At 44.7% G+C, this 27,576-nt stretch overlaps 1 pseudogene; it reads right to left on the bottom strand.

The window, feature by feature from the left end:
- Positions 1–1,492: 1,492 nt before the first annotated feature.
- The window catches only part of LOC122473572, a 30,039-nt pseudogene continuing 3,955 nt past the window's right edge, over positions 1,493–27,576 (bottom strand).

Below are 27,576 nucleotides of genomic sequence, written 5' to 3'. Positions count from 1 at the left end.
CGGCACTCGCGAGAACCCCAAAAGCACCACCCCCTCCTTATTCATGCCCATCAATAAATCCTACTTCCGGGGAGGAAAAAAAAGAGAGGGGGGGGGCGGAGCCTGGGTGGCTCAGTCAGTTAAGTGTCTGACTCTTGATTTTGGCTCAGGTCCTGATCTCACAGGTTCATGAGTTCAAGCCCTGCATCAGGCTCTGTGCTTGACAGTATAGAGCCTGCCTGGGATTCTCTCTCCCTCTCTCTCTGCCCTTCCCCCACACTCTCTCTCTCTCCCTCTCAAAATAAATAAACTTAAAAAAAACACATTTTTTTAAAGAAAAAAGTACCAGTCCCTAAACATCTAACCCTCAATTTGTGCCTGCCTCTCTCAGCTACACATGCTGCATTTTTGGTTATAACCTGGGAAATATTCGAGGCTGTATCAACTTGTGTTTTATATGTGGTGTTTATATACCCCTAATGCTGTCCATTGAAATACCAATGTGAGAGTATTTCGAATTTCTTATACCTTCTTCTCCACCTCCATAACTTTACCTGTTTACTTCTTTGAAAAACAATTTTTTAAAGAATTTTATTACTTTTTTTTATGTTTATTTATTTTTGAGAGAGAGAGTACGAGCAGGGTTGGCACAGAGAGAGACACAGAATCTGAAGGAGGCTCCAGGCTCTGAGCTGTCAGCACAGAGCCTGATGGGGGGCTTGAACTCACAAACCCATGAGATCGTGACCTGAGCCGAAGTTGAACGCTTAACCAACTGAGCCACCTAGGCGACCCTTTAAGGATTTGATTTTTATTTTTAAGTAATGTCTACACCCACTGTGAGCCTCGGACCTACAACCCTAAGATCAAGAGTCACATGCTCCACTGACGGACCCAGCCAGGTGCCCCCACCTCTTTGAAATTTTTAAATGTGTCTTAAGGGGGGATGCCTTGGTATGTCAGTTGGTTAAAAGCATCCAGTTCTTGGTTTGGGCCCGGGTCGTGATCTCCAAGGTCATGAGTTCGAGACCTCCATCAGGCTCTGCACTGACAGCTCAAAGCCTACTTGGAATTCTCTCTCTCCCTCTGTCTTTCTCTCTCAAAATAAATAAATAAACTAAAAAAAAATGTATTTAGCAAGATACCTTTGTTCTTCAGTGGAAATTGTTTTCCAAAATTGTCATATTTTGATACACGTTAAATACATGGACTATCTTGTAGAACATTTTGTATGACACCATTCTCACGTATAAATGGAGTCTGGAAGGATAGGTAAGAAAATGTGAACAATTGTTAATTCGGCGGAGTAGAACTGATGAGGGGAGTCTATAGGAGTTTCTAAGTATTCTATTTTTACCCTACTATGGATTTCAAGTTTTTACATATAATATACGTTCATAGATTTTATTTAACAGAAAACAATGAAGAAATTACTAGCCTCTGTGGAAATGTTCAGTGAAGGAAAGGAAAACCCACTGTAGAATCTAATGGGTTTGGTGTAACCTGCAATCTATCAGTATATCTCTAGCCAGCCCCTGTTGGCTTTCTCTACAAACCGGATCATCCTCCTGGAAGGGCAATCTTCGTCTGGTGTGCGTGACTGAATGAGAAGAGTAAGGTTATTTAGGTTTTTTTGCCAGAGAAAACAGACACATGAGCCATCGATAAGGAAGGATGTGAAGGCTAGAAGATCACACCGGTGGACAAGAGACAGTAAGTTGAAGGTTGAGTGGTGGTGTGGAAAATGATCAATAAAGAAACTGTAGATCTTTATTACCATTGCTCTGGTCTCTCCCCAGATCTCACCAAAGATTTTGACATTGGTGTGATTTTCACAGTTCATAACACCCAAGTCTTAGAGTTTTTGAATTTCTTTCCTTTTTTTTTTTTTTTACGTTTATTTATTTTAAGAGAGAGAGAGAGAACAGGGGAGGGGCAGAGAGAGAGGAAGAGAGAGAGAAAACCCCAAGCAGGTTCCCCACTCTCCGTGCAGAGGCCAGATGCGGGGCTCGAACTCGTGAACTGCGGGATGATGACCTGAGCCAAAGCCAAGAGTCAAACGCTTAACTGAGCCACCCAGGTGCCCCATAGTTTTTGAACTTTCTGAAACTCACTGACCTTCACCCACTTATGGCCAAGATCTGACCTTGTTAGATGTATTTCACACCGGAAAACTCAAACTGCAAACCCCTTTCTCTAGCCTTTTGTTGTTGTTCCTCCAGCCATTTCGTAGTGCCCTGCCACAGCTTCCAGGCGACCTCACAGGGAACTTGTGATTTGATGCAATTTTCTGCTTTAGTAGCACTTGGCTGGTCTCAGTTCTTTCAAGTCTGGATTATATGGTTAATTACCTGGGTCGCCATCTTACCTCGGTTGTCTTGCCCTGTTGTCCTTCCCCGTGCTTGGCAAAATCTCAAAACGAGGGGCGCCTGGGTGGCTCAGTCGGTTAAGTATCCAATTTCAGCTCAGGTCATGATCTCGTGGTTTGTGAGTTCGCGCTCCACATTGGACTCTGCGCTGACAGTGGGACATGGGATCCCTGCTAGGGATTCTCTCTCTCTCCCTCTCTCTGCCCTTCCCCCATTCGTGCTCTTTTTTCTCTCTCTCTCAAAATAAATAAACTTTAAAGAAAAAAAATCTCAAAACGAGTCTCAAAATGTCTCGTACTGGGGTGGTTGAATACAGCTGGCAGAAATTAGTTTTAAAAAATTCACAGAAGATGGGAATGAAAACTGGTGCAGCCCCTCTGGAAAACAGTATGGAGGTTCCTCAAAAAACTAAAAATAGAACTGCCCTATGACCCAGCAATTGCGTTACTAGGCATTTATCCAAGGGATACAGGTGTGCCATTTCGAAGGGACACATGCACCCCCATGTTTACAGCAGCACTATCAACAATAGCCAAAGTATGGAAAGAGCACAAATGGCCATCAATGGATGAATGGATAAAGAAGATGTGATATATATATATATATATATATAATGGAGTATTATTCGACAATCAGAAAGAATGAAATCTTGCCATTTGCAACTACGTGGATGGAACTGGAGGGTATTATGCTAAGTGAAATTAGTCAGACAAAAATCCTATGACTTCACTCATATGAGGACTTTAAGAGACAAAACAGATGAACATAAGGGAAGGGAAACAAAAATAATATAAAAACAGGGAGGGGGACAAAACAGAAGAGACTCTTAAATATGGAGAACAAACGGAGGGTTACTGGAGGGGTTGTGGGAGGGGGGATGGGCTCAATGGGTAAGGGGCACTAAGGAATCTACTCCTGAAATCATGGTTGCACTATATGCTAACTAACTTAGATGTAAATTAAAAGAAAATAATTTTTTTTCAGTATATGAAGTTTATTGTCAAATTGGTTTCCATACAACACCCAGTGCTCATCCCAAAAGGTGCCCTCCTCAATACCCATCACCCACCCTCCCCTCCCTCTCACCCCCCCCCCCAAAAAATAAATTAAAAAAGATTTTTTTCCCATTAGAGTAAGACAAAACATGACTTTTTGGTTATCACCATTGATGGCTCAGGGGTGTGATAGAGTTATAGGTGAGGTCAGGGTTTCTTTTGAACATATTATAACTCAGAATAGTAGCTTAGTAGTTTATGTTAAAAGCTGTACCAAGGTTACGTCTACTAGATGGAGATCATCCCGGGAGCCCCGCTCTGGGCACCGGCCCTAACTGGGAACAGTGCTCAGAAAACAGCTCCCGTTTCTACTACTGCGGCCCTGATCAGCAACCTCTTTATTTCCACAAAGACACCGAAGGCCATGGGCCCTGCCGTTCAGCGGTGGCTCTGGGTGCTCTCCTTCAAGCTGGGGAGGGCTATGCCCTGGCCCTCACCCCTCTTGCAGGGTGGGCTACAGCCCCGCCCCTCGTCCTGCCCCCCCTACCCTGACCTCCCCAGGCCCTGATCTCGTGGCGCCAGAGTTGCTGTTGGCTGGACCCCGGAATCCTGAGTGCCTGAGTGAGAACTCCTCCCAGGCTAGGAAAACTGTCATCGAGGAGCCACGCTCCCATGTCCCAGGCCAGGGTGTCTGCCCTGTCCTTGTCCTCTTTGCCCATTGTGCCTGAGGCTGTGCTGCCACGCCTCCCGCTTTGCGGTCAGTGCTGGGACCCTGGGCTATCGATGCCCTCAGAAGCCTAGATTCACCCGACCGCTGAATATAACACCCCTCCCAGCCCTTCCCCTGCCTCTGGCTCCTTTAAGATGGCTGAGCGCTCCTCCATTCCCTGGCCTGTCTTCTACCCAGGGACAGGGCCTGGGCCTGCTGCCTACCCTTCCGTGCTAAGGAACTCTGCCTAAGGGCTCTGCTTGGCAGCTGTCTGCACCCTCCGACCTGGTCCAGGCCTGCCCTGGGTTGTCAACCCAGGCTGGCCTCAGACCTAGGCAGGTGAGTGTGTGTGTGTGTGTGTGTGTGTGTGAGAGAGAGAGAGAGAGAGAGACACAGACAGACAGACAGAGAGACAGAAGCACAGGGTGTGGGAGGTGTGCTCAGCACAAAGAAGGTGGTGGGGTGGCAGTGGGGTGGGGAGGGGACAGGGAGTGGGCTAGCTCAGGGACTGAAGACTGGGAAACACACAACCAGGTCCCCTGCAGGTAGGCCCTCAGTGTAAGGGATTGGGTGGGAGCGGGAACCTTTGCTGCTCCCTGCCCTGGGGCCTTTTCTGGGGGTAGATAATTGGGGCCTGCTCATTAGTCCCCCCATAGAAATAATTTATTGAGGTGAGATTCACCTAAAATAAGCCATTTAAAAGTAAATAGGGGTGTCTGACCAGCTCAGTCGGTAGAGAACGTGGCTCTTGATATCGAGTCCCTTATTGTGTGTAGAGATTACTTACAAATAAAGTTAAAAAGGGGCGCCTGGGTGGCTCAGTCGGTTGAGTGTCCGACTTCAGCCCAGGTCATGATCTCACAGTTCGTGAGTTCGAGCCCCGCATCAGGCTCTGTGCTGACAGCTCGGAGCCTGGAGCCTGCTTCGGATTCTGTCTCTGTCTCTCTGCCCCTCCCCTACTCGCTCTCTGTCTCTGTCTCTCTCGGAAATAAACATTTTAAAAAATTAAGAATAAGTAAATAAGTAAGATTTTAAGCATAAATAAAAGTTTGGCGCCTGGGTGTCTCGGTCGGTTGAGCGTCTCACTCTTGATTTCACCTCAGGTCATGATCCCGGGGTCACAGGATTGAGCCCCTCAACAGGCTCCACGTTGAACGTGGAGCCTGCTTGGGACTCTCAATCTCTCTCTAAGATAAAAATGAATGATTGAATGAATGAATGAATGAATGAATGAAAATAAAAGTGAATAGTTCACCTCTACTTAGTTCCGGAATATTTCCACTACCCCTAAATGATACCAGGTTCTCATCAGGCAACATTCTCCCATCCTAGCCCCTGCAACCCAGTCTTTCTGTCTGCTTGGATTTACCAATTCTGGACATTTTACATAAATGTGTGACTCTTCGTGTCTGGCTTCTTTTACTCAGCATAAAAGAAAAAGCTAGATCAAGGTTATAAATGTATGATGGCTCTATCCGTTGTTGTTGTTGTTGTTGTTGTTGTTTAATCTGATCTTCCCTCCTTTTATTAACTCACCCCCTTCAACTCAGATTTCACCAGTCAAAACACTCATTCTTTCTTCTCAGGCTAAGAACATGTTCAAGTCTCTCTGATCCTGAAAGCAATGGTTACCACATCCTAGGTTAAAGTTGAGTGCGGGGCGCCTGGGTAGCTCAGTCGGTTAAGCATCAGACTCTTGAACTGAGCTCAGATCATTCATGATCTTGAGGTTTGTGAGATTGAGCCCCGCATCGGGCTTCTCCCTGACAGTGCGGAGCCTGCCTGGGATTCTCTCCCGCTCTCTTTCTCTTAAAATAAATAAATAAAGTTGAAAAAAATTAAAAATGAAGTTGATTGCAAAAATCAAATGGGATACTGTTCACGAAAGTACCTTGCACCCCGCCGTGCACTCTATTGAAGAAGTCATTATAATTTAGCCGCACTAAATGAGAGCTCCAAATATATTCCAGGTATGAATTAAGGCCTTCGAAAGAAATACTTGAAGGTCATGGGGACAAAAAAAAAAGCAAAACCTCCCTTGCCTTCCACCCTGTTGGTTGTGATCTCATGAACTTCCCCAGTGAAATCTGAAATTGGCCCCCACTCACACATTGAGGGCAATGAAAGACGGAAGAAAGAGGTCCACCACTCCAGATCACTAGGTGTCAGACTTAATAAGCAAGGGAACTTATTTATGAGCCTTGCTTCGGGCAGCCACAAGATGAACAGATCTCTGAAACTGCCTGTCAGAGTCTTAAAAGTTTCTATAGAGCCCTTAAGTGGGTTCAGTCACGTATACCTCCAGATGGTCTCAACAAAACTTCGTTCCCTTAAGGCTCTGTCCCTGCAAATGTCTCCCACTGTGGGAACAGTAAACAGAACATACATTCCAAGGACGTGGGTGGGGATCAGGAGCCTCCAATTGCCCAGGGCCGGGTCACAGGTCAACCAGAGATCACATCCTCCTGCGCGATTTCCTGCGACACTCCACCCCTTCTGGGACAGTCTCTTATAATCTTACAAGCCTCCCTCTAGTGAAGTGTGCCCGGAGCAGTCGGCCAAGGCTTTCATTAGCATACGGATGGCTCATTTGGTGGCTATCTGACTGCACTGGAGGCAGATACCATAGCAGCAATATAGGCACCGGCAAGAAAAAAACACAGATTAAGATAATAATTCCCAAAATGAGTAACAATGTCTTTTTTCTACCAAAAGCCCGTGATTTATTAATCCCCTAGGCTGGGGGTTAAATCGTCCAGGGTGTTCACTTGTATTCTCATGTGATTTAATACAGATGATACAGTAGCAGATTCATCAGGTAAGAGCACAAAACATCGTCTTTGGATGATGGCACAGGTGCTCCCTTGCAAGCCAGTAATGATGTCCAAGGTCATCCTAGTTGGGGGGACGGCTTTTCTCTCCAGAGACATTTCAGTATTCAGTAAATACAAGCTTCGCCAGCTATCACTTAAGGCTTGTTGGGTAAATAGAGCAAAGGCTTCTATGGGCGCTACGTTTTTCTCCAGGCCAACACAGAGGGACAAAGATACTTGCGCCAGAAAACAGAACATGCCCACCTGGCCTTGGGGAGAATTGATAGCGTTAGGAACTTGACCTCCTTGTTCATGCTGTGCATGTTGCCCGGGGGGAGTGGGGGGCGGAGGAGGGGGACAGCACCATTAAGTGTGAGAGATGGATTAAGGGTGAACTATGCCAGACAAGGACCACTACCTTCTCCCCTCTCAACGGTGCATGTTACATTCCAGGTAGAGTGCATTTCAACTGGTGCATCTTGAAGCAAGGCAACAGGATGCCAGTGAGACTGAGTAGTTCCCCCTTACTTGGGGGTGGAAAGTAACTCACCCACCCTGATGGGACATCCCATTGCAAATTCTAGTAGAGAACTCCTTTTTCAGGCACGGTGGGGGCTTGGTGTTCTCAGAAACATAGCATACAGATCCAGAGTAAGAACTGGGGTCATGGCTGTCTTCCACAATTTTAAGTTTATTTATTTCTTTTGAGAGAGCCAGAGAGTGCAAGTTGCAGGGGATGGGGGAGGGTGCAAGAGAGAGGGAGAGACAGAATCCCAAGCAGACCCTGCGCTGTCATTGCAGAGCCCGACACGGGGCTCGATCCCACAAACCAGGAGATCGTGACCTGAGCCGAAATCAAGAGTCAGATGCTTAAACGGCTGAGTCATCCAGCGCCCCTCCCATGATTTTTATACATTTACAACACTGAGCGTCTCAGCAGGCGTCCCCAGTCTGGCATATGGAACAATAGTCCCTACTGGGTGATCATTCAAAAGTATTAGAGCCCGGGGCAGTACCTGCGTTCACCCAGCCAAAGTGGTTTTACTTGTTAATAATTTCATCTGCTGCTTTAATATTCCATTTTTCCTCTCTACCAGTCCTGCTGTTTGCAGATTATAGGGGGGATGAAAGCTCCATTCAATGCCACGTTCTTTTGCCCAGTCTTGGATATCACGACCTTTGAAATGCCACCTCCCAAACACTGTCGATTCCGTGGGAGTACTGGGTACTCAGCTTCTCTAATTTCCTCATGGTGGCACCCTGGTTTGCACAGGGACAGGGAAAAGCTTGGGTTCAACCAGCTGCCATGTCCACACAAAGGCATATTTAGAACCCTCATTCGGAAGGAGGTGGCCAATATAATCTACTCGCCACTCACTCACTGGTTGGGAACCGTGGTAGGTGAGCCCAAACTCCTTTGGCAATTGCCTTGGGCATTGTTTGGAATACACAGAGCATGCTGTTACTGGATTAACCAAATCACTGTAGTTCCAGAGCAATCCAGCATCTCTGGCTCCGCGCCACCCTACTCCAGCACTGCAGTACCCACTCTTTCTCTGCACCCAATTTTGTATCTACTGAAGGGTCAGTTCCTGGGGCTTAGACCAGAGCTAGGGCATGAGCTTCCTGACTGTCAGTCCCTTACAGCTGGGAAGACAGTGAAGACTGCTTCAGGCTCTTGTAGGGGAACCCAAATGTCTTTCCACTTACTATTTTTTTTAATGTTTATTTTTGAGAGAGGGAGAGACAGAGAGAGACAGAGAGAGAGAGAGAGACAGTGCAAGTGGGGGAGGGGCAGAGAAAGAGGGAGACACAGAATCCTAAGCAGGCTCTAGGCCCCAAACTGTCAGCCCAGAGCCCAATGTGGGGCTCGATCTCACGAACCGTGAGATCATGACCTGAGCTGAAGTTGGATGCTCAAGCAACTGAGCCCCCCAGGAACCCCCACACGTACTTTTTTTTCCATTACAAATTTTTTTTTTTTTTTTTTTTTTTTTTTAAGTAATCTCTACACCCAACGTGGGGCTCCAACTCACAACCCCAAGGTTAAGAGTCTGGTGCTCCACCAGCTGAATCAGCCGGGTGCTTCTCTATCCATATAGTCTGACTTTACAAGGGCTTATTCCTGAATATCCACCTCTCGGCTTCTCATTGTCCAAGCATAGGGTAAATGCCTTTAGAACAGTCCAACTGTCAGCACAAAGCATTAACGGCCAGGGTTTTTGAGTGATCATCAGCCCAACTGTTCGAAGTTCAACTCACTGGACTTCAGTTCATTCTTATTCCATCCAGATGGTGTCGCTGTTGGGCTGAATAGCAACTTCAGTCCCCAAAGGCAGATTGCCCCACTAGATCCCTCTGTAAACAAACGCAGGGCAGGAATTCTTCCCCTCCCCGCCTCTCTTGTCTACAGGCCACAGGGCCACCCCAAGAATAGGGGTGGGGGCATCTGGAGGATTTACATATTTTATGAAGCCTACCTACTTGCACTGTAATTTCTAGACAGAGTTGACTGGGGACAAGGTGTTCTGCTGCAAACAGGCATGCTTCTTAATCAAAGTGTGCGTTGAAGCCACGGCAAATTTCAGGGGCACCTGGGTGGCCCAGTTGGTTAAGCCAACTTCAGGTCAGGTCATGATCCCGCAGTCCATGAGTTTGAGCCCCGCATCGGGCTCTGTGCTGACGGCTCAGAGCCTGGAGCCTGCTTCAGATTCCGTGTCTCCCTCTCTCTCTGCCCCTCCCCTGCTCACGCTCTGTCTCTCTCAAAAATAAATAAACATCCAAAAAAAAAATTTTTTTTTTTAAGCCATGGCAAATATCATACTTAATGGTAAAACATTAAAAGCTTTCGCTTTGACATTGAGAATAATTCATAGCTGCTCAGTATTCCCACTTCTGTTTAATATTGTATTGGAAATCCTAGCAAGTAGAAGAATGACCACACGCAAAATTACAAGCTATAAGAATTTGAAAAAGTAAGAAATATATGATTACTTGCATGATAATTAGGTACATAAAATTTTTTAATCTACAGATGAATTATTAGAATTTAAAAATGAGCAAGGTTGTTAGATCAAAAATCGATATATAAAATCTATCATGTTTTTTATTTTATTTTGGGGGCGGGGGAAGATCGTGCATGCAAGTGGGGGAAGGGCAGAGAGAGGGAAAGACAGAATCCGAAGCAGGCTCCTCGCTGTCAGCTCACAGCCCGATGCGGGCCTGGAACTCATGAACCATGAGATCACGACCTGAGCCAAAATCAAGAGTTGGACCATCACCAACTGAGCCACCCAGGTACCCCCAAATTCTATCATATTTCAACTTACAAGAGAAGAAAATAAAATTTAACAAAAGCATGTGATGTACAAGAGCATCAAAAAATATCAAGGACCTAGTAATAGATGTAACAAAAGTTACGTAATGTGTCTACAGAGAAAACTATATTTTAATTAAAAAATTTAAGGGCGGGGCACCTGGGTGGCTCAGTTGGTTAATGTACAACTTCAGCTCAGGTCATGATCTCACAGGTTGTGAGTTCAAGCCCCGCATCGGGCTCTGTGCTGACAGCTCAGAACCTGGAGTTTGCTTTGGATTCTGTCTCCCCCTTCTCTGCCCCTCCCCCGCTCGTGCTCTGTCTCTGTCTCTGTCTCTCTCTCTCTCTCTCAATAATAAATAAAAAATGTTAAAAACTTTAAAAAATAATAATAATAAATAAATAAATAAATAAAATAAAAAATTTAAGGGCTCCTGGGTGGCTCAGTCGGTTAAGCATCCGACTCTCAGTTTCGGCTCGGGTCATGATCTCACGGCTTTGTGGGTTCGAGCCCTGCATAGGGCTCTGTGTTGGCAATGTGGATGGAGCCTGCTTGGAATTCTCTCTCTCTCCCTCTCTCTCTGCCCCTTCCCTACTCATGCTGTCTGAGTCTCTCTCTCTCAAAATAAATAAATAAATAAATAAATAAATAAATGAAAACGTTAAAAAAAATTTTAAGAAGATGAGAGATAAATCCTTGTCGTATTACAAATTCAATATTTTAAATGTGTAAATATCCTCCAGTTATTTTCTTTTTTTAAGTTTATTTATTTATTTTGAGAGAGACAGAGTGAGAGCAGGGGCAGGGCAGAGAGAGAATCCCAAGCAGGCTCCCCCCTGTCAGTGCAGAGCCTGATGCGGGGCTCAAACTCACGAACCACGAGATCATAACCTGAGCCAAGATCAAGAGTCAGATGTTTAACCCACTGAGCCACCCAGGCGCTGCTATATCCTCCAAATTTCTATGCCTTCACTGTGATTCCAAACAAATTCTTAAAATATGTTTTTAAAAATTTGACTGACTCCCTGTTTATGTGATGGACTTTGACTCAATAATATGAGCCAAAAATAGTATGAGCCTAGACACTTGTTTAAAACACAAATAAAATATGTGAACTTATTCTATTAGATATCAGTATTTATTATAGTTATACCAGTTAAGACGGTATAGCCCTGCCCACATGTAGGCAAGTAGACAAGTGAAATTGAGTAAACTACATATATACGGAGACTCGATAAAGGCAGCACTGAAGAAAAATGGGAAACTAATCTCATTAGCTGGTACTAGGACTTTTGTCTCTCCCTCCAATCATCCATGTGAAAAATAATAAATAAAATTAGACTTCTACCTCACACCATACACAAACATCAATTGCAGGTAATTCATAGATCTAAATGGGAAAAGCACAACTATACAACTTTTCAAAGGCAATAGAGTTGAATGAAGTTGGATCCTTACCTAACACCATATATAGACCTAAAACCATAATCTCCTAGAAGAAAACATACGGCAGTTTCACGACACTGGAATTGGCCATGATTTCTTGGCTATGACACCAAGTCACAGACAACAACAATAAAATTTAAATAAATTGTGGGCTTTAATTTAAAACCCTAAAATTGTAGGGGCGCCTGGGTGGCTCAGTCGGTTAAGCGTCCGAATTCAGCTCAGGTCACGATCTTGCGGTCCGCGAGTTCGAGCCCCGCGTCGGGCTCTGGGCTGATGGCTCAGAGCCTGGATGCCTGCTTCCGATTCTGTGTCTCCCTCTCTCTCTGACCCTCCCCCATTCATGCTCTGTCTCTCTCTGTCTCAAAAATAAATAAAAACGTTAAAAAAAATTTTTTTAATAAAAAAATATAAAATAAAATTCTAAAATTGTAAAAAATGTATGTGCACCAGAAGGCAATATGAACAGAGTAAAAAGGCTGCCCACAGATTGGGAGAAAATATCCGTAAATCACAACTGATGATACAGGATTAATATCCAGAATATATAGGGAACTCTTAAAACTCAATAACAAAAAAACAAACAACTCAGGGCACGTGGGTGACTCGGTGGGTTGAACACCTGACTTCAAGTTTAAGCCCTGCATCTGGCTGGCGGCTGTCAGTGCAGAGCCTGATCAGATCCTCTGTCCCCCTCTCTGCCCCTCCTCCACTCAGGCGCGCGCGCCCACACACACTCTCACAAATAATAAATAAATACAAAAAAACAAAAACAAAAACAAAATCCGAACAATGCAAAAACAGACAAAGTAGGGGTGCCTGGCTGGCTCAATCAGAAAAGCGTGAGACTCTTGATCTCAGGGTTGTGAGTTGGAGCCCCCTGTTAGGTGTAGGGATTACTTAAAAATAAAATCTTTAAAAAAAAAAAATTGACATGGGAATGCAAGCTGGTGCAGCCACTCTGGAAAACAGTATGGATGTTCCTTAAAAACTAAAAATAGAACTACCCTATGACCCAGCAATTGCACTACTAGGCATTTATCCAAGGGATACAGGGGTGCTGTTTTGAAGGGACACATGCACCCCAATGTTTATAGCAGCACTATCAACAATAGCCAACGTGTGGAAAGAGCCCAAATGTCCATTGAAGGATGAATGGATAAAGAAGATGTGGTAAATATATACAATGGAGTATTACTTGGCAATCAAAAAGAATGAAATCTTGCCATTTGCAACTACGTGGATGGAACTGGAGGGTATTATGCTAAGCGAAATTAGTCAGAGAAAGACAAATATCATATGACTTCACTCATATGAGGACTTTAAGAGACAAAACAGATGAACATAAAGGAAGGGAAACAAAAATAATATAAAAACAGGGAGGGGGACAAAACAGAAGAGACTCTTAAATATGGAGAACCAGCAGAGGGTTACTGGAGGGGTTATGGGAAGGGGGATGGGCTAAATGGGTCAGGGGCATTAAGGAATCTACTCCTGAAATCATTGATATGCTAACTTGAATATAAATTTTAAACAATAATAAAATTAATTTAAAAATAAATAAATTCACACACACACACACACGACAAAGGATTAACACCATGTTTCACTTATACTTCAACTGAAAACATTTATTTAAATAAAAAAATGGGGTTGTTGGGGCACCTGGGTGGCACAGACAGCTAGGTGTCCAACTCCGGCTCAGGTCACGCCCTCACAGTTCATGGGTTCGAGGCCCATGTCGGGCTCTGTGTTGACAGCTTGGAGTCTGGAGCCTGTTTCTGATTCTGTGTCTCCCTCTCTCTCTGCCCCTCCCCCGCTCATGCTCGCTCTCTCTCGCTCTCTCTCAAAAATAAATAAACATGAAAAAAAATGGGATTATAAGGGGGGGGATGCTGGGGAGAAAAGGGGCAAAAGACTTGAATAGACATTTCTCCAAAAAAATGATATACAAATGGCCAATAAGCAAAGATGCTCAATATCACTAATCATTGGGGAAATGTATCAAAATGACAGTGAGATATCACCTCATACCCATTAGAATAGCTATCTATCAAAAACAAAAAACAAAACACAAGCGTTGGCAAGCATGTAGAGAAATTGGAACCCTTGTGCATTGTTGGTAGGAATGTAAAATGGCACTGCCTCTACGAAAAACAGTTCAACAGCTCCTCGAAATATTAAAAATAGAATTCCTGGGGCGCCTGGGTGGCTCAGTCGGTTAAGCGTCCGACTTCAGCTCAGGTCACAATCTCGCGGTCTGTGAGTTCGAGCCCCGCGTCGGGCTCTGGGCTGATGGCTCAGAGCCTGGAGCCTGCTTCCGATTCTGCGTCTCCCTCTCTCTCTGCCCCTCCCCCGTTCATGCTCTGTCTCTCTCTGTCTCAAAAATAAATAAAACGTTAAAAAAAAAAAAAAAAAAAAAAAAAAAAAAACAGAATTCCTGGGGCGCCTGGGTGGTTCAGTCGGTTAAGTGTCCGACTTCGGCTCAGGTCATGATCTCACGGTTCGTGGCTTCGAGCCCCACGTCAGGCTCTGCGCTGACAGCTCAGAGCCTGGAGCCTGCTTCGGATTTTGTGTCTCCCTCTCTCTCTCTGCCCTTCCTCTGCTCATGCTCTGTCTCTGTCTCAAAAAATAAACATAATCATTAAAAAAAATTTTTTTTTTAATAGAATTCTTATCTGATTTAGCAATTTGACTTCTGCACATATACTCCAAAAAACCGAAAGCAGGATCTCAAAGAGATATTTGTACTCATGGTCATAGCAATATTATTTAAAAGAGCTAAAACATGCAAGCAACCCAAATGTCCACAGACACACGAATGGATACGCAAAATGTGATATGTACATACAATGGAACATTAGTCATCCTTAAAAAAGAAGGAAATTCTGATGACTTATGCTATAACATATGAATGAACCCTGAGGACATGACATTAAGTGGAATACCTAACCACAAGAGGTCCCTGGGGGGCTCAGTAGGTTAAGTCTCAGACTCTTTTTCTTTTTTAATGTTTTTTTAATGTTTATTTATTTTTGAGACAGAGAGAGACAGAGCACGAACAGGGGAGGGTCAGAGAGAGAGGGAGACACAGAATCCGAAGCAGGCTCCAGGCTCTGAGCCGTCAGCACAGAGCCCGATGCAGGACTTGAACTCACGGACCGTGAGATCATGACCTGAGCCGAAGTCGGACGCTTAACCGACTGAGCCACCCAGGCGCCCCAAGCCTCAGACTCTTGATCTCAGCCCAGGTCACGATCTCAAGATTCATGGGCTCTACACTGACAGTGCAGAGCCTGCTTGGGATTATTCATTCTCTCTCTCTGCCCCTTCCCGGCTCATTCTCTCTCTTCTTCTCTCCTCTCTCTCTCAAAATAAATATATAAACTGAAAGAAAGAAAGAAAGAAAGAAAGAAAGAAAGAAAGAAAGAGGAAAGAAAGGAAGGAAGGAAGAAAGACAGAAAGACCCAATCACAAAAAGACAAATACTGTATGAGTACACTTATATGAGATACTTAGAGTAGTCAAATCATAGCCAGAAAGAACGGTGGTTTCCTGGGGTTGGACAGAGGGAGGGAAGCAGAGTTACTATCTAATGGGTATAATGTTTCAGTTTTACAAATTAAGAGTTATGGAATAGGACTGCACATTATAAGTATATTACCACTGAACTGTATGCTAAAAATCATTAAATGGTAAGGTTTATGTTATGTGCATTTTACCACAATAAAAAAAAACTGGGGGGAGAAAAGCAATATAGAAAAATAAAACGACCTCAGGACAGAGGAAGATTTCTCAAAAACGACATAAAAAGCATTAAGAAAAAGATGGACAAATTAGACTGCATTAAGATCTTCTGTTCATTAAAAGATATAAGGAACTAATACTAAAATCAATAAGAATCAAATGGGCAAAAGAGCTAAGCAGACATCTCACAAGAGAAATGCAAATGCCCAGCTTTATTGACACCGACAGGAAATGCCAGTTACAAACACTACGAAATATAATTATATATTCACTCTTAAGAACAGCTAAAATTTTAGGGGCACCTGGGTGGCTCAGTCAGTGGGGCATCTGATTTCTCCTCAGGTCGTGAACTCACAATTCATGAGTTCAAGCCCCGTGAGGGGCTCTGTGCTGTCTGGACAGAGCCTGCTTCAGATCCTCTGTCCCCGGCTCTGTCTCTGCCCTTCCCCTGATCGTGCTCTCTAACGCTTTCTCTCTCTCAAAAATAAGGAAACATTTAAAAATAAAATAGATAATAAAAATACCCATACTCTCTAAATCAGCAATTCCACTACCCAGTGTATGTCCTTAGAAATACTAACATACACCAGGAAAAATATACAAGAATAATACAACATTGTGAGCGATAGCCCTAAACTGGAAACAATCCTTATCAACTTAGCACCCGTATACATCTCTTTAAACCGTATTTAAGGGGCACCTGGGTGGCTCAGTCAGTTAAGCGGCCGACTTCAGCTCAGGTCACGATCTCACGGTCTGTGAGTTCGAGCCCCGCGTCGGGCTCTGTGCTGATGGCTTGGAGCCTGGAGCCTGTTTCAGATTCTGTGTCTTCCTCTCTCTGACCCTCCCCCGTTCATGCTTTGTCTCTCGCTGTCTCAAAAATAAATAAACGTGGGGCGCCTGGGTGGTGCAGTCGGTTAAGCATCCGACTTCAGCCAGGTCACGATCTCGAGGTCCGTGAGTTCGAGCCCTGCGTCGGGCTCTGGGCTGATGGCTCGGAGCCTGGAGCCTGTTTCCGATTCTGTGTCTCCCTCTCTCTCTGCCCCTCCCCTGTTCATGCTCTGTCTCTCTCTGTCCCAAAAATAAATAAACGTTGAAATAAATAAATAAATAAATAAACGTTAAAAAAAATAAAAATAAATAAAAAAATAAACCGTATTTAATCTCCAAATAAGGCAAAGAGCAAAGTCTTACTCCTGCCTACATAAGACAACTGTCCGGGGTATAACCAAAAACACGTTCTCTCCCAATAAGATAATGCAAAGTCTTTGGGTGATGTTCACTCTTCTCCCTGATATCCTGTAACTTAAATACTATAATGTAAAGTTAACTATGAATACATCTTGTGTTAGATGTCATGGGGGTAAGAGAACAAAGTAAATAAAAATATTTGCTACACACACACACACACACACATTTGTAACCGTTAAGGACTCAACTACGTCTTCTAATGTTTATTTATTTTTGACAGAGAGAGAGAGACAGAGCATGAGTGGAGGGGGGGCAGAGAGAGGGAGACACAGAATCCGAAGCAGGTTCCAGGCTCTGAGCCGTCAGCACAGAGCCCGACGCAGGGCTCGAACTCACAGACCGCGAGATCATGACCTGAGCCCAAGTCGGTCGCTCAACCGACTGAGCCACCCGGGCGCCCCTCAACTATGTCTTCTTCACATTAATATGTTGAAGCCCTAACTCCAAATGTGACTCTATTTGCAGAAAAGGACTTTTCAGGAAGTAATTAAGATTAAATGAGGTCATAAGGGTAGGGCCTTAATCCAACAGGACTGATGTCCTTGTGAGAAGAGGAAGAAACACCAGGAGTACAAACACACAGGGAAGGCTGTGTGAGGCCTCACCAGGAAGGCTGCCACGGGCAATCCCTGAAGAGAGTTCTCATCAGGCTCAGCTGCAGGGGCCAAAAGCAGCCTGCCCCCAAAATGTGCCACTTTGGCATATTGATTATTTTGAACAAAATTTACTTGTAAGAGACAGTCTAATCAATAAAGACACTCAGATCCTCCTCTGTCCTCCTAAAAGCAGAAAAATCTCCCACGTGAAAGATAGCGTCCCTGTACCAGGAAGGAAGGAGACATCCTCCCCTAGAGATAGGAAATTCAGAGCCCAGAAGACTGTAAACAACCCTTATTGCTTTCAGCTAATTTACTACCCCAGCCCCAATTCTTCTTTATTTCTTTATTTTTCATATTTATTTACTTTTGAGAGAGAGGGAGAGCAGGGGAGGAGCAGAGAGAGAGAGGGACACAGAATTCAAAGCAGGCTCCTTGAGGTCACGGAGTGGGGCTCGAACCCACGAACCGTGAGATCATGACCTGAGCTGAAGTCCGAAGCTCAAACAACTGAGCCCCCCAGGTGCCCATACCCCAGCCCAAATTCTGTTTAGAATGTCTTCCTTAATGGATGCTCCCAAAGTTAAGTTTTCTTTCTCCTCTCAATTCCTCACAGATTGTCTCTGTCTGAACAGTATGAAAACTGCCTGTCCTGGTTATTTCTTTAGGTCTCAATGCTATTATTGGGCCTCCATGCGCATGTAATAAAACTCTGGGTGTTTCCCCTATTAATCTGTCCTTTGTAAATTTAATTCTTAGCCCAGCTAGATGAAATGTGGACTAAAAATAATGTCTTCCTCCCCTTCACAACCACACAAGCACCTTAACCCGGGACTTCCAGCCTCCAGAAGTGCAAGAAAATGAATTTCTGTTGTTTAAGCCACCAAGTCTGTGATATTCTGTTATAGGAGCCGGGAGTAGATTTATACAATAACAAAAAAGGGAAGAAACACTTACAACAATCACAGGCTTTGTTTCTGAAATTGATCACATGGTCACAGGTGACGTTTATATCTACTTTCTTTCATTTTCCATTCCATATTCCCTTTGAACCCAACGAGTAGTAAATAAGCAATAGAGATCTAATGTAAGTATAGTGACTATAGACAACAATATTGCATTATACTCGTCAAACTTGTCAAAAGACTACAACGTATTCTTTGTGTCCTCAACCAGCACTTCAGCTGGTAATTTTTTTCCTGGTAGTGACTTAAACTTTCATTCCTCAGGGGTCTAAGCCACTAGTGTCCTGCCTAGATTGGGTTATTATAATTTTCTATTGACCTTAACGGTAGGGCATGATCTCTAGACCAGCAGGGCATAGCTCCAGGGGGACTAGAAGCAAAAATTTTGCTAGTGGGTCACTAGAGACAGCAGTAGGGGATATCACTCCTGTTTCTACGCCTTGGATTCCTAGACATGTAAATTCTGGCTATGGGAAAACAACACCATGTACTGGATGATTTGGAGCACACACAGCCTAATGGAGGACACTGCCCCAGCCCCGAAAGGTATCACTACCTGGTTGGCACTGTAACTGAGTCTTCCAAAGTCTGTTCCACTATTTTATCAACCCAGCTCCTTTAGGATGATGGGAAACATTGCGAGACCAGTAAATTCCATAAACAGGAGCTCACTTTGCAACCAAGTGAGCTCCTCAATCAGAAGCAATGCTGTGTGGATAATGCGTTCTGGAGGTCCACAGATGGTAGTTTTGGCAGAAGCACTGCACTCAGGGAAGGCAAATTCATACACAGAGTAAGTGTCCATTTCAAGAAGAACAAAGTGTTCCCTCTTCCAAGGTGGAAGCCATCCAGTGTAATCAACCGGCCGCTAGGTAGATGGCTGATCGCCCACCCCAGGGAATGGCGCCATGTTGGGGATGCAGTATTGGTCTTTGCTACAAGCAGACGGGGCACTCAGCAGTGGAGGTAGCCAGGTCAGTCTCAGGGAGTGAAAGCCCACACGGCTGTGTCTGTACACAACCTCCGTCCCTGTCATCATTTTAGTCCCCACCACACCCTACCTACTGTCTCCTGGACTCCCTGCTGTACTCCAATGGGAGTGAGATCTGCCAAAGATCTTTCCTATTGAAATGTTTATTTTACCTTTATATGAATATTAAGTGGGGGGGGGGCCAGCTCTTGGGTGGTTCAGTAGGTTAAGCTTCAGACTCTAGATTTCAGCTCAGGTCATGATCTCACAGTTCCTGAGATTCCTGAGATCAAGCCACGTTAGGCTCTGAGCTGACAGTGTGGAGCTTGCTTGGGACTTTCCCTCCTTCCTTTCCTCTCTCCCTCCCTCTCTCTCTCTTGAAATAAATAAATAAACTTTAAAAGCAAAAAAAAAAGAAAACAAACAAACAAAAGAAATTCCAATGAAGTGTTACTAAAACACTAACCAGGAGCTCCTGGGTAGCTCAGTCGGTTCAGCGTCCGACTTTGGCTCAGGTCACGATCCCATGATCCCATGATTGGTGAGTTCGAGTCCCATCCGGCTCTGTGCTGACCCCTCAGGGCCTGGAGCCAGCTTCTGATTCTGTCTTCCTCTCTTTCTGCCCCTCCCCCACTCATGCTCTGTCTCCCTCTCTCTCAAAAATAAGCGTAAGTAAAAATCAAAATAACAAAACACTAACCAAATCATTTTACCATAAGCCTAGTACATGCATTTCAAGGTTCCACTGCTAGGAATTTTGTTAAAAATCAGTTTAATCATGAATAACGCTTATATAAAAGGGCACAGGAACACATGTCATTAGATGTGATCCTTGCCCCTAACCCTCCGATTCATGTCACACTAAAGCTGATAATTCTGCCAGGCTCCGAACTCCCAGTGACCCCATCCCGATCCCTGGAAGCAAAAAAGATGCCTTGTCACACAACTTTCTGTAAATTGCAATAAAACAAAGCTTAAGGTTTCTTACCTTTCTATAAGAAATGCTCAGTTATTTGATAAATACTAAAACACTTCTAGGAATTCATTTTATGAGTTTGTTTATCAAACACATTTTGCAAGAACTGACCACACAAAAATTCCTGTGGACTTTGGTCCATAAAATTCACTTAAAATGTTGGAAATTTAAAACCTGCAAGAAAACAAGGAAGTAGAAAATCCTTAATCTTAACGTGTTGTAATTACTAAAGGGATATACACACACACTAAAGTTCTGCTCACAGAAGGCACAAACTATAAAAGGGATATGCTTTTTTGAGGAAAAACAAAGAATTAGCTGATATCCTTCTTTGTTTTGTGGGTACCATAGCTAAGATGAAGTTAGACCCAAATTCGTGATCTACTCCTGTGACCAAAAAAACCAAAAATAAAAAATGCAATTGGTCGGGGCGCCTGGGTGGCTCAGTTGGTTAAGCGTCTGACCTTGGCTCAGGTCATGATCTCGTGGCTCCTGAGTTGGAGCCCTGAACCAGGCTCTGTGCTGACAGCTCAGAGCCTGGAGCCTGCTTCGGATTCTGGGTCTCCCTGTCTCTGTCCTTCCCTAGATAGCACTCTGTCTCTGTCTCTCTCTCAAAAATAAACAAACATTTAAAAATTTTTTTTTAATTTAATTTGTCTTACTACATACTTTCTAGCCATTAAGAGGTAATTATGAAAGATTGAAACTGCCTTCAAAGGGGGTTGTAATAGCAGCTATCAAAGCAATATTCAAGCATGATTTCAAGGATGGTTTCAGGTTTAGAGTCAGCCTTCTTTGTCAAAAATCTTCACAATTTCCGGGGCGCCTGGGTGGCTCAGTCAGTTGAGCATCTACTTCCGCTCAGGTCATGATCTCATGGTTCATGGGTTTGAGCCCACATTGGGTTCTGTGCTGACAGCTCAGAGCCTGGAGCCTGCTTCAGATTCTGTGTCTCCCTCTCTCTCTGCCCATCCCCCCCCCCCCCCCACGCTCTGTCTCTCTCTCTCTCTCTTTCTCTAGAAAATAAACGTGAAAAAAAATTATAAAAAAAAATCTTCACAACTCCAACGAAAACTTCATCAACAGACTTAGGGCATCTATTCTCTTTTTTTGTTGTTGTTTTTAAATTTTTATTGATTTATCTTGGGAGACAGAGAGCACGTGTGAGTGGGGGAGGGACAGAGAGAGAGGTAAGAGGGAGGATCCCAAGCAGGCTTTGCACTGTCAGCGCAGAGCCCCAACGTGGGGCTTGAACTCATGAATGGAGGAATCATGACCTAAGTCAAAATCAAGAGTCAGATGCTCAACCGACTGAGTCATCCAGGCCAGAGGCATCTATTTTTTTCAACTTTCCCCATCTCTTCGTATCAGTCAATGATTGGCTTTGTTGACTGAAGATAGGTCTGAATTCTCTGTCCCAAGCTCTCTTTGTTGTCATCGCTTCTACCACTACCCTTTCCCCTCTCAAGACATTGTTCAATACAGATCTCACTATTACAGTCAAAAGACAGAACGAAAGTTCCATCTGCCTGCCTATCCACGGGCTTGTTCCAACCTTAAAGGTTGTCTTGATTCCTTGGAAACCCATCAATCAAGAATCCATTCTTTTGAGCATTGGCAGCCATTGTCTGATCCATTTTCTTCTTTGACAAACTGATGGTTATCTCAACTGGCACAATCTTTCCATCTTTTTTTTTTTTTTTAAGGTTTATTTACCTTTGAGAGACACACAAGCGGGGGAGAGACAGAGAGGGAGGCACAGAATCTGAAGCTGGCTCCAGGCTCTGAGACATCAGCACAGAGCCCGAAGAGAAACATGAACCCACGAACCGCGAGATCATGACCTGAGCTGACGTCGGACCTTAACCGACTTCACCCAGGTGCCCCACGGTATTTTCATCTTCAATGCACTTTTCAGTGAGTCCACCATCCCGTGAATCTGGGCTCTTACTTTCATCACGAAGAAGTTCTCCTGCAAACAGGTATGTGTAGCTCATTTTCTCTACGACGCACACTGGGTCCCCTTGCCAGTGCTGGGACTGCCCAAGACAAACATGACGAGTGGTTTCCCCACGAAGTGAGGACAGAGGAAAGGCGGCTGGAGGGTCAGCAGTGGGAAGCTAAGGCCCAGGACTTGCCTCAGAGGCTCTCCACACACCACATCTTGGCCCGACCCTGAGCCAGCTGACGCCAGGTATGATGACATTCTTAACTCATTTCCCTCCAACACAGAAGTCCCTCCTTTGTACTCCTTCTGCCTACCCCATATTCATACCCCGGTTTCATAATATCTTCACGCACGCATTCGTTCGCATGGCTATTTTTCCACACTACGCTATAAAGTACTTTGGTACAGGACGCACGCTAACTCATTTCTTTTTCCTAGCACTTAACATTTCAGAGATGCTAATAGGTATTTGTTGGGTGAACGAATTCATGGTTTCCCTAAAATATAGCTTGCATAGACAAAATAATAAGAGCTAACACTTATAGAGCACTTCCAAAATACCGTGTCCAAATCTGATCAGTTTGTATTATCTCACTCTTTGTTATTCATAGGAAGGAAACTGAGGCACAGAAATGTGAACCTTGTCACATAGCTGGTGGGTAGAATTGGGATTCAAATTCAGGCTGGTGGGGGCGCCAGGCTGGCTCAGTCAGTTGAGTTGGGTGTGGAGCCTACTTCAGAAAAAAAATTCAGGGGCGCCTGCACCGAATTTCAGTCAGTTAAACCTCCGACTTAGGCTCAGGTCATGTTCTCATGGTTTGTGGGTTTGAGCCCGTTTTCAGGCTCTGGGCTCTGAGCTGACAGCTCAGAGCCTGGAGTTTGCTTAGGATTCTGTGTCTCCCTCTCTCTCTCTGCCCCTCCCCTGCTCTCTCTCTCTCTCTCTCTCAAAAATAAACATTTTTAAATTTTTTTTTAAAAATTCAGGCCGTCTTACCTTATATCTAAAACACAAAAGAAGTTGACAAAGGTCTGAGAGACATTGGATTTTGAGATTCTGAGCCTTTAACAAAAATGCAAGCTGGCCTCCTGGGGTGCTAGAAAGCTTCTGTCTTCATTTGGGTGGTTGTAACTTGATCTGCATACCTAAGTAAAAAAAAAATTCACCAAGCTGTACAACTTGAGATTTGTTCATTCTATGCAAGTAATTTCTCAGTATTAATTTAAAAAAAAAAAGAAAGAAAAGAAAAAGTTTTGTTTCATCTTGCCCTAACCCTTTCTAGTGCATTCAACAAACGCTTCCTTAAATGCTTCCTTAAAATTTGAATTCCTTTTTCAACATCAAACTAGTTGCCTTATCCTTGAACTCGTTTTTCACAATTAAACTTACTTACTCCTGGAAGGCAGGATGCTCTTGTTACCTCTTCCTCTAGTCCTTTTATAATATTAGAATACTCTGGTATCCAGAGATATTCTATGTAAAATATTTAGATGTGGTATTTTGAGAGTCAACAGCTTTATCTAATCCCACTACCAGCAAATTAGAGCAACTAGTAAGGTGTTAGATTTTTCCCTTTATTCTCCCCCCAGCCCCTCCCACCACCTACTTTTTCCAAGTTCTTCTTCTTCCTCATTCTCTCACACCTACTGAGAAATCGAGAAGCCCACTTCTCTTCTGGGCTTGTTCCAGAGCAATTTTATACTTGGAAAAGTTTTGCTGGACATCCTTAGGTATGTCTCCTCTCCCTGGGGGCTAGCCCCGCTAGGGACGAGAAAGGATTCCCTTTTTACATTGGGTCAAGATCCCCTGAGGGTAGGGTGGGAAACAGGGAGTAGCCTCGATATCCGTAGTGTGGCTCAGGGTCAAGGCTCTTTGCCAATTCAGTTTACCCTTGAGAGGTCTCCACAGGGACACCTTAGAATTCGCTACACCTAGGAATTCAGTTCTTAAATATTAAAAGCCTTTAGTTAGAGCGAACTCTGACAAATGCAAAACAGAGCCACAGGGAAGAAGATGGTTGGGTTGGGGGGGGGGGGGGTTTTTTTTTTTGAGAGTTCTTGTAATTCTCCAGTTTTCTGAACATCAGTGTTTTAACCACATGAGCTGATTCATTAATTCAATACAGATGTATTGAAGGGATCCTGGGTGGCTCAGTTGGCTGAGCCTCCGACTTTGGCTCAGGTCATGATCTCAGTTCGTGAGTTCGAGCCCTGCATTGCCCTGCGTTGGGCTTGCCGCTGTGAAGTAGACCCGTTGTCGGATCTGTCCCCCTCTTTCTCTGTCCCTCCCCAGCTTTCTCTCCCTCTCTCTTTCTGTCTCTCAAAACTAAACATTAAAAAAAAAGACTTAAAACCATATGTATTGAGATTTTTTTTGCTACTGCTACGCACTGTATTCTAGAGCACTGGTTCTCAAACTACTGGATGCACAAGAATTAGATTCCTGAGAAACAGATTCTTGGGGGACCTGGGTGGCTCAGTAAGTTAAGCGTCCAACTCTTGATTTCGGCTCAAGTCTTGACCCCACAGTTCCGTGAGATGGAGCCCATGTCTGGCTCAGTGCCGACAGCGCCCAGAGCCTGCTTGGGATTCTCTCTCTCTCTCTCTCTCTCTCTCTCTTTCTGTCCCTCCCCCGACTAGTGTGCACACACTCTCTCTCAAACACACACTAAAAATAAAATAAGATAAAAGCCAGATTCTTGGGTCCCATTCCCTGAGATGCTGACTCAGTAGGTCTGGGATAACACCGAGCCCATGATTTTGACTTTTTCTTTTAATTTTTTTGTAATGTTTATTTATTTTTGACAGAGGGAGAGACAGAGCATGAGCGGGGGAGGGGCAGAGGGAGAGGGAGACACAGAATCCGAGTCTGAAGCAGGTTCCAGGCTCTGAGCTGTCAGCACAGAGCCTGACGTGAGGCTTGAACTCACGAACCGTGAGATCGTGACCTGAGCGAAGTCGGACGCTCAACCCACTGAGCCCCCCGGATGCCCCAATGATTTTGACTTCTTTTTTTTTTTAATTTTTTTTAAGTTTATTTATTTATTTATTTATTTATTTATTTTTATTTTATTTTATTTTTTTTTAACATTTATTTATTTTTGAGACAGAGAGAGACAGAGCATGAGCAGGGGAGGGTCAGAGAGAGAGGGAGACACAGAATCCGAAATGGGCTCCAGGCTCTGAGCTGTCAGCCCAGAGCCTGATGCGGGGCTTGAACTCACAGACCGCGAGATCATGACCTGAGCTGAAGTCGGACGCCCAACCGACTGAGCCACCCAGGCGCCCCAAGTTTATTTATTTTTGAGACCGAGAGAGACAGAGCATTTTTTAAGTTTATTTATTTTTGAGACCGAGAGAGAGAGACAGAGCATGAATGGGGGAGGGGCAGAGAGAGGGGGAGACACAGAATCCGGAGCAGGCTCGGGGCTCGGAGCCATCAGCCCAGAGCCCGACGCGGGGCTCAAACCCACGGACCGCGAGATCGTGACCTGAGCCGAAGTCGGACGCTCAACAGACTGAGCCACCCAGGCGCCCCTGATTTTGACTTCTAACAAGCGCTTAGGTGATGCTGATGTTGCCAGAAAGGACTATACTTGGAGTAGCATTGCATTAGGTTCTAGAAATAAACCAGGCCCTTAAGGAGTTATTATTCCCGCCAGTTATTATTATTCCAAACATAAAAACTAACAACTAAGATGCAGTGACCACTGCTGTAGGAAGATTGAGGTACAGAAGAGGGACATCTAATTCACCCAGAGAAGGGGACTGTGGAAGGTGATGCCCGATCTGTGTCTTAAAAGATAACCAAGGAAGAGGTGCCTGGGTGGCTCCGTCAGTTAAGCCTCTGACTTTGGTTCAAGCCGTCATCTCATGGTTCATGAGTTCGAGCCCCATGTCCGTCTCTGTGCTGACAGCCCCGAGCCTGGAGCCTGCTTTGGCTTCTGTGTCTGCCCCTCTCCTGCTCACTCTCTTTCTCTCAAAAATAAATAAACATTAAAAACTTTTTTTAATTAAAAAAAAAAAAGATAAGGCAGGGAAAAAAAAAAGCTTAAGAAAAAAAACCCTAAAAACACGAACCAAACAAAGAGCCGGAGGGAAGCATTCAGGGTGGAGGGGATTGCTTGGGTAGAACAATTTGCCAAGGCTTGAAACTGGCTTGAGAGGCAGGCAGAGTGATGACTGCGTGCTTCCTTAGCCCACACTTAAGCAAGAGGGACAGTAAGGCTGAATGGAAAGTAAATCACCCTGGCACAGAGTTGGTTCGGCGTGTGGAAGGTTCACTGGAGGCGTACAGAGATGGGGGCAAGAGACGGTGCTTGGACAGGGGTCGAGTGAGGCCATTAAGATGGCAGCCTGAATAAGTGACCTGACATAGTTATTGACTGACTGAATAGAAGTTTGGGTGGTGGAAAAAGGAGTCAGTGATATGTCACGTATTTTGTAGGGTGAATTTTCTTTTAAGATTGGGGGTGGGAGGCAGCCCTGCGTGCCTGTGTCGGTTGAAGGGCCGATTCTTTTTTTTTTTTTTTTCAACGTTTATTTATTTTTGGGACAGAGAGAGACAGAGCATGAACGGGGGAGGGGCAGAGAGAGAGGGAGACACAGAATCGGAAACAGGCTCCAGGCTCTGAGCCATCAGCCCAGAGCCTGACGCGGGGCTCGAACTCACGGACCTCGAGATCGTGACCTGGCTGAAGTCGGACGCTTAACCGACTGCACCACCCAGGCGCCCCGAAGGGCCGATTCTTGATCCTGCGGTTTGGTTTGTGAGATCCTGCATTGGGCTCTGTGCTGACCGTGCGGAGCCTGCTTGGGGTTCTCTCTGCCCCTCCCCTGGTGAAGCTCATGCTCTCTCTCAAAAATAAATAAACTTTTTTTTAAAGGATGTTAATTTTTAAGTAATCTCTCCACCCTACATGGGGCTCAAACTTACAACCCTGAGATCAAGAGTCACGTGCTCTAGCAGCTGAGCCAGCCAGGTGCCCCTACTGGGTGAATTTTTACGGAACTTTGAAACTTGTGCTCACGGTAAAGTCACTGGATGAAATAAAGTGGCCATGAATTACTTGAAGTGGATGACAGATATATTATCAAGGTTTATCATATTATCCACCTTGTAAGTGTGAAGTTTTTCGGGGCGCCTGGGTGGCTCAGTCACTTAAGTGTCTGACTTCGGCTCAGGTCATGATTTCGCGGTCTGTGAGTTCGTGCCCCACAGCGGGCTCTGTACTGACAGCTCAGAGCCTGGAGCCTGCATCAGATTCTATGTCTCCCTCTCTCTCTGCCCCTCCCCTGCGCTCTCTCTCTCTCTCTCTCTTAAATAAAAAACGTTTTTTTAAAAAGTGTGAAGTTTTCATAGTAAGTTTCTTTTAGGGGAAAAAAGTGTGGTTTTGCTCTCCTAGCTATCTCTAAACCAGCAGCTTTGGTGGTGTGGTTCATCCTGATAACACAGGTAAATTGAGGGTGATCTATCTCCCAGAGGAGCCAGAAAGACG

This window comes from Prionailurus bengalensis, chromosome B4 (genome assembly GCF_016509475.1).
Source record: "Prionailurus bengalensis isolate Pbe53 chromosome B4, Fcat_Pben_1.1_paternal_pri, whole genome shotgun sequence".
Classification (NCBI taxonomy): domain Eukaryota; kingdom Metazoa; phylum Chordata; class Mammalia; order Carnivora; family Felidae; genus Prionailurus; species Prionailurus bengalensis.
This window is presented reverse-complemented; position numbering and strand designations above follow the sequence as displayed.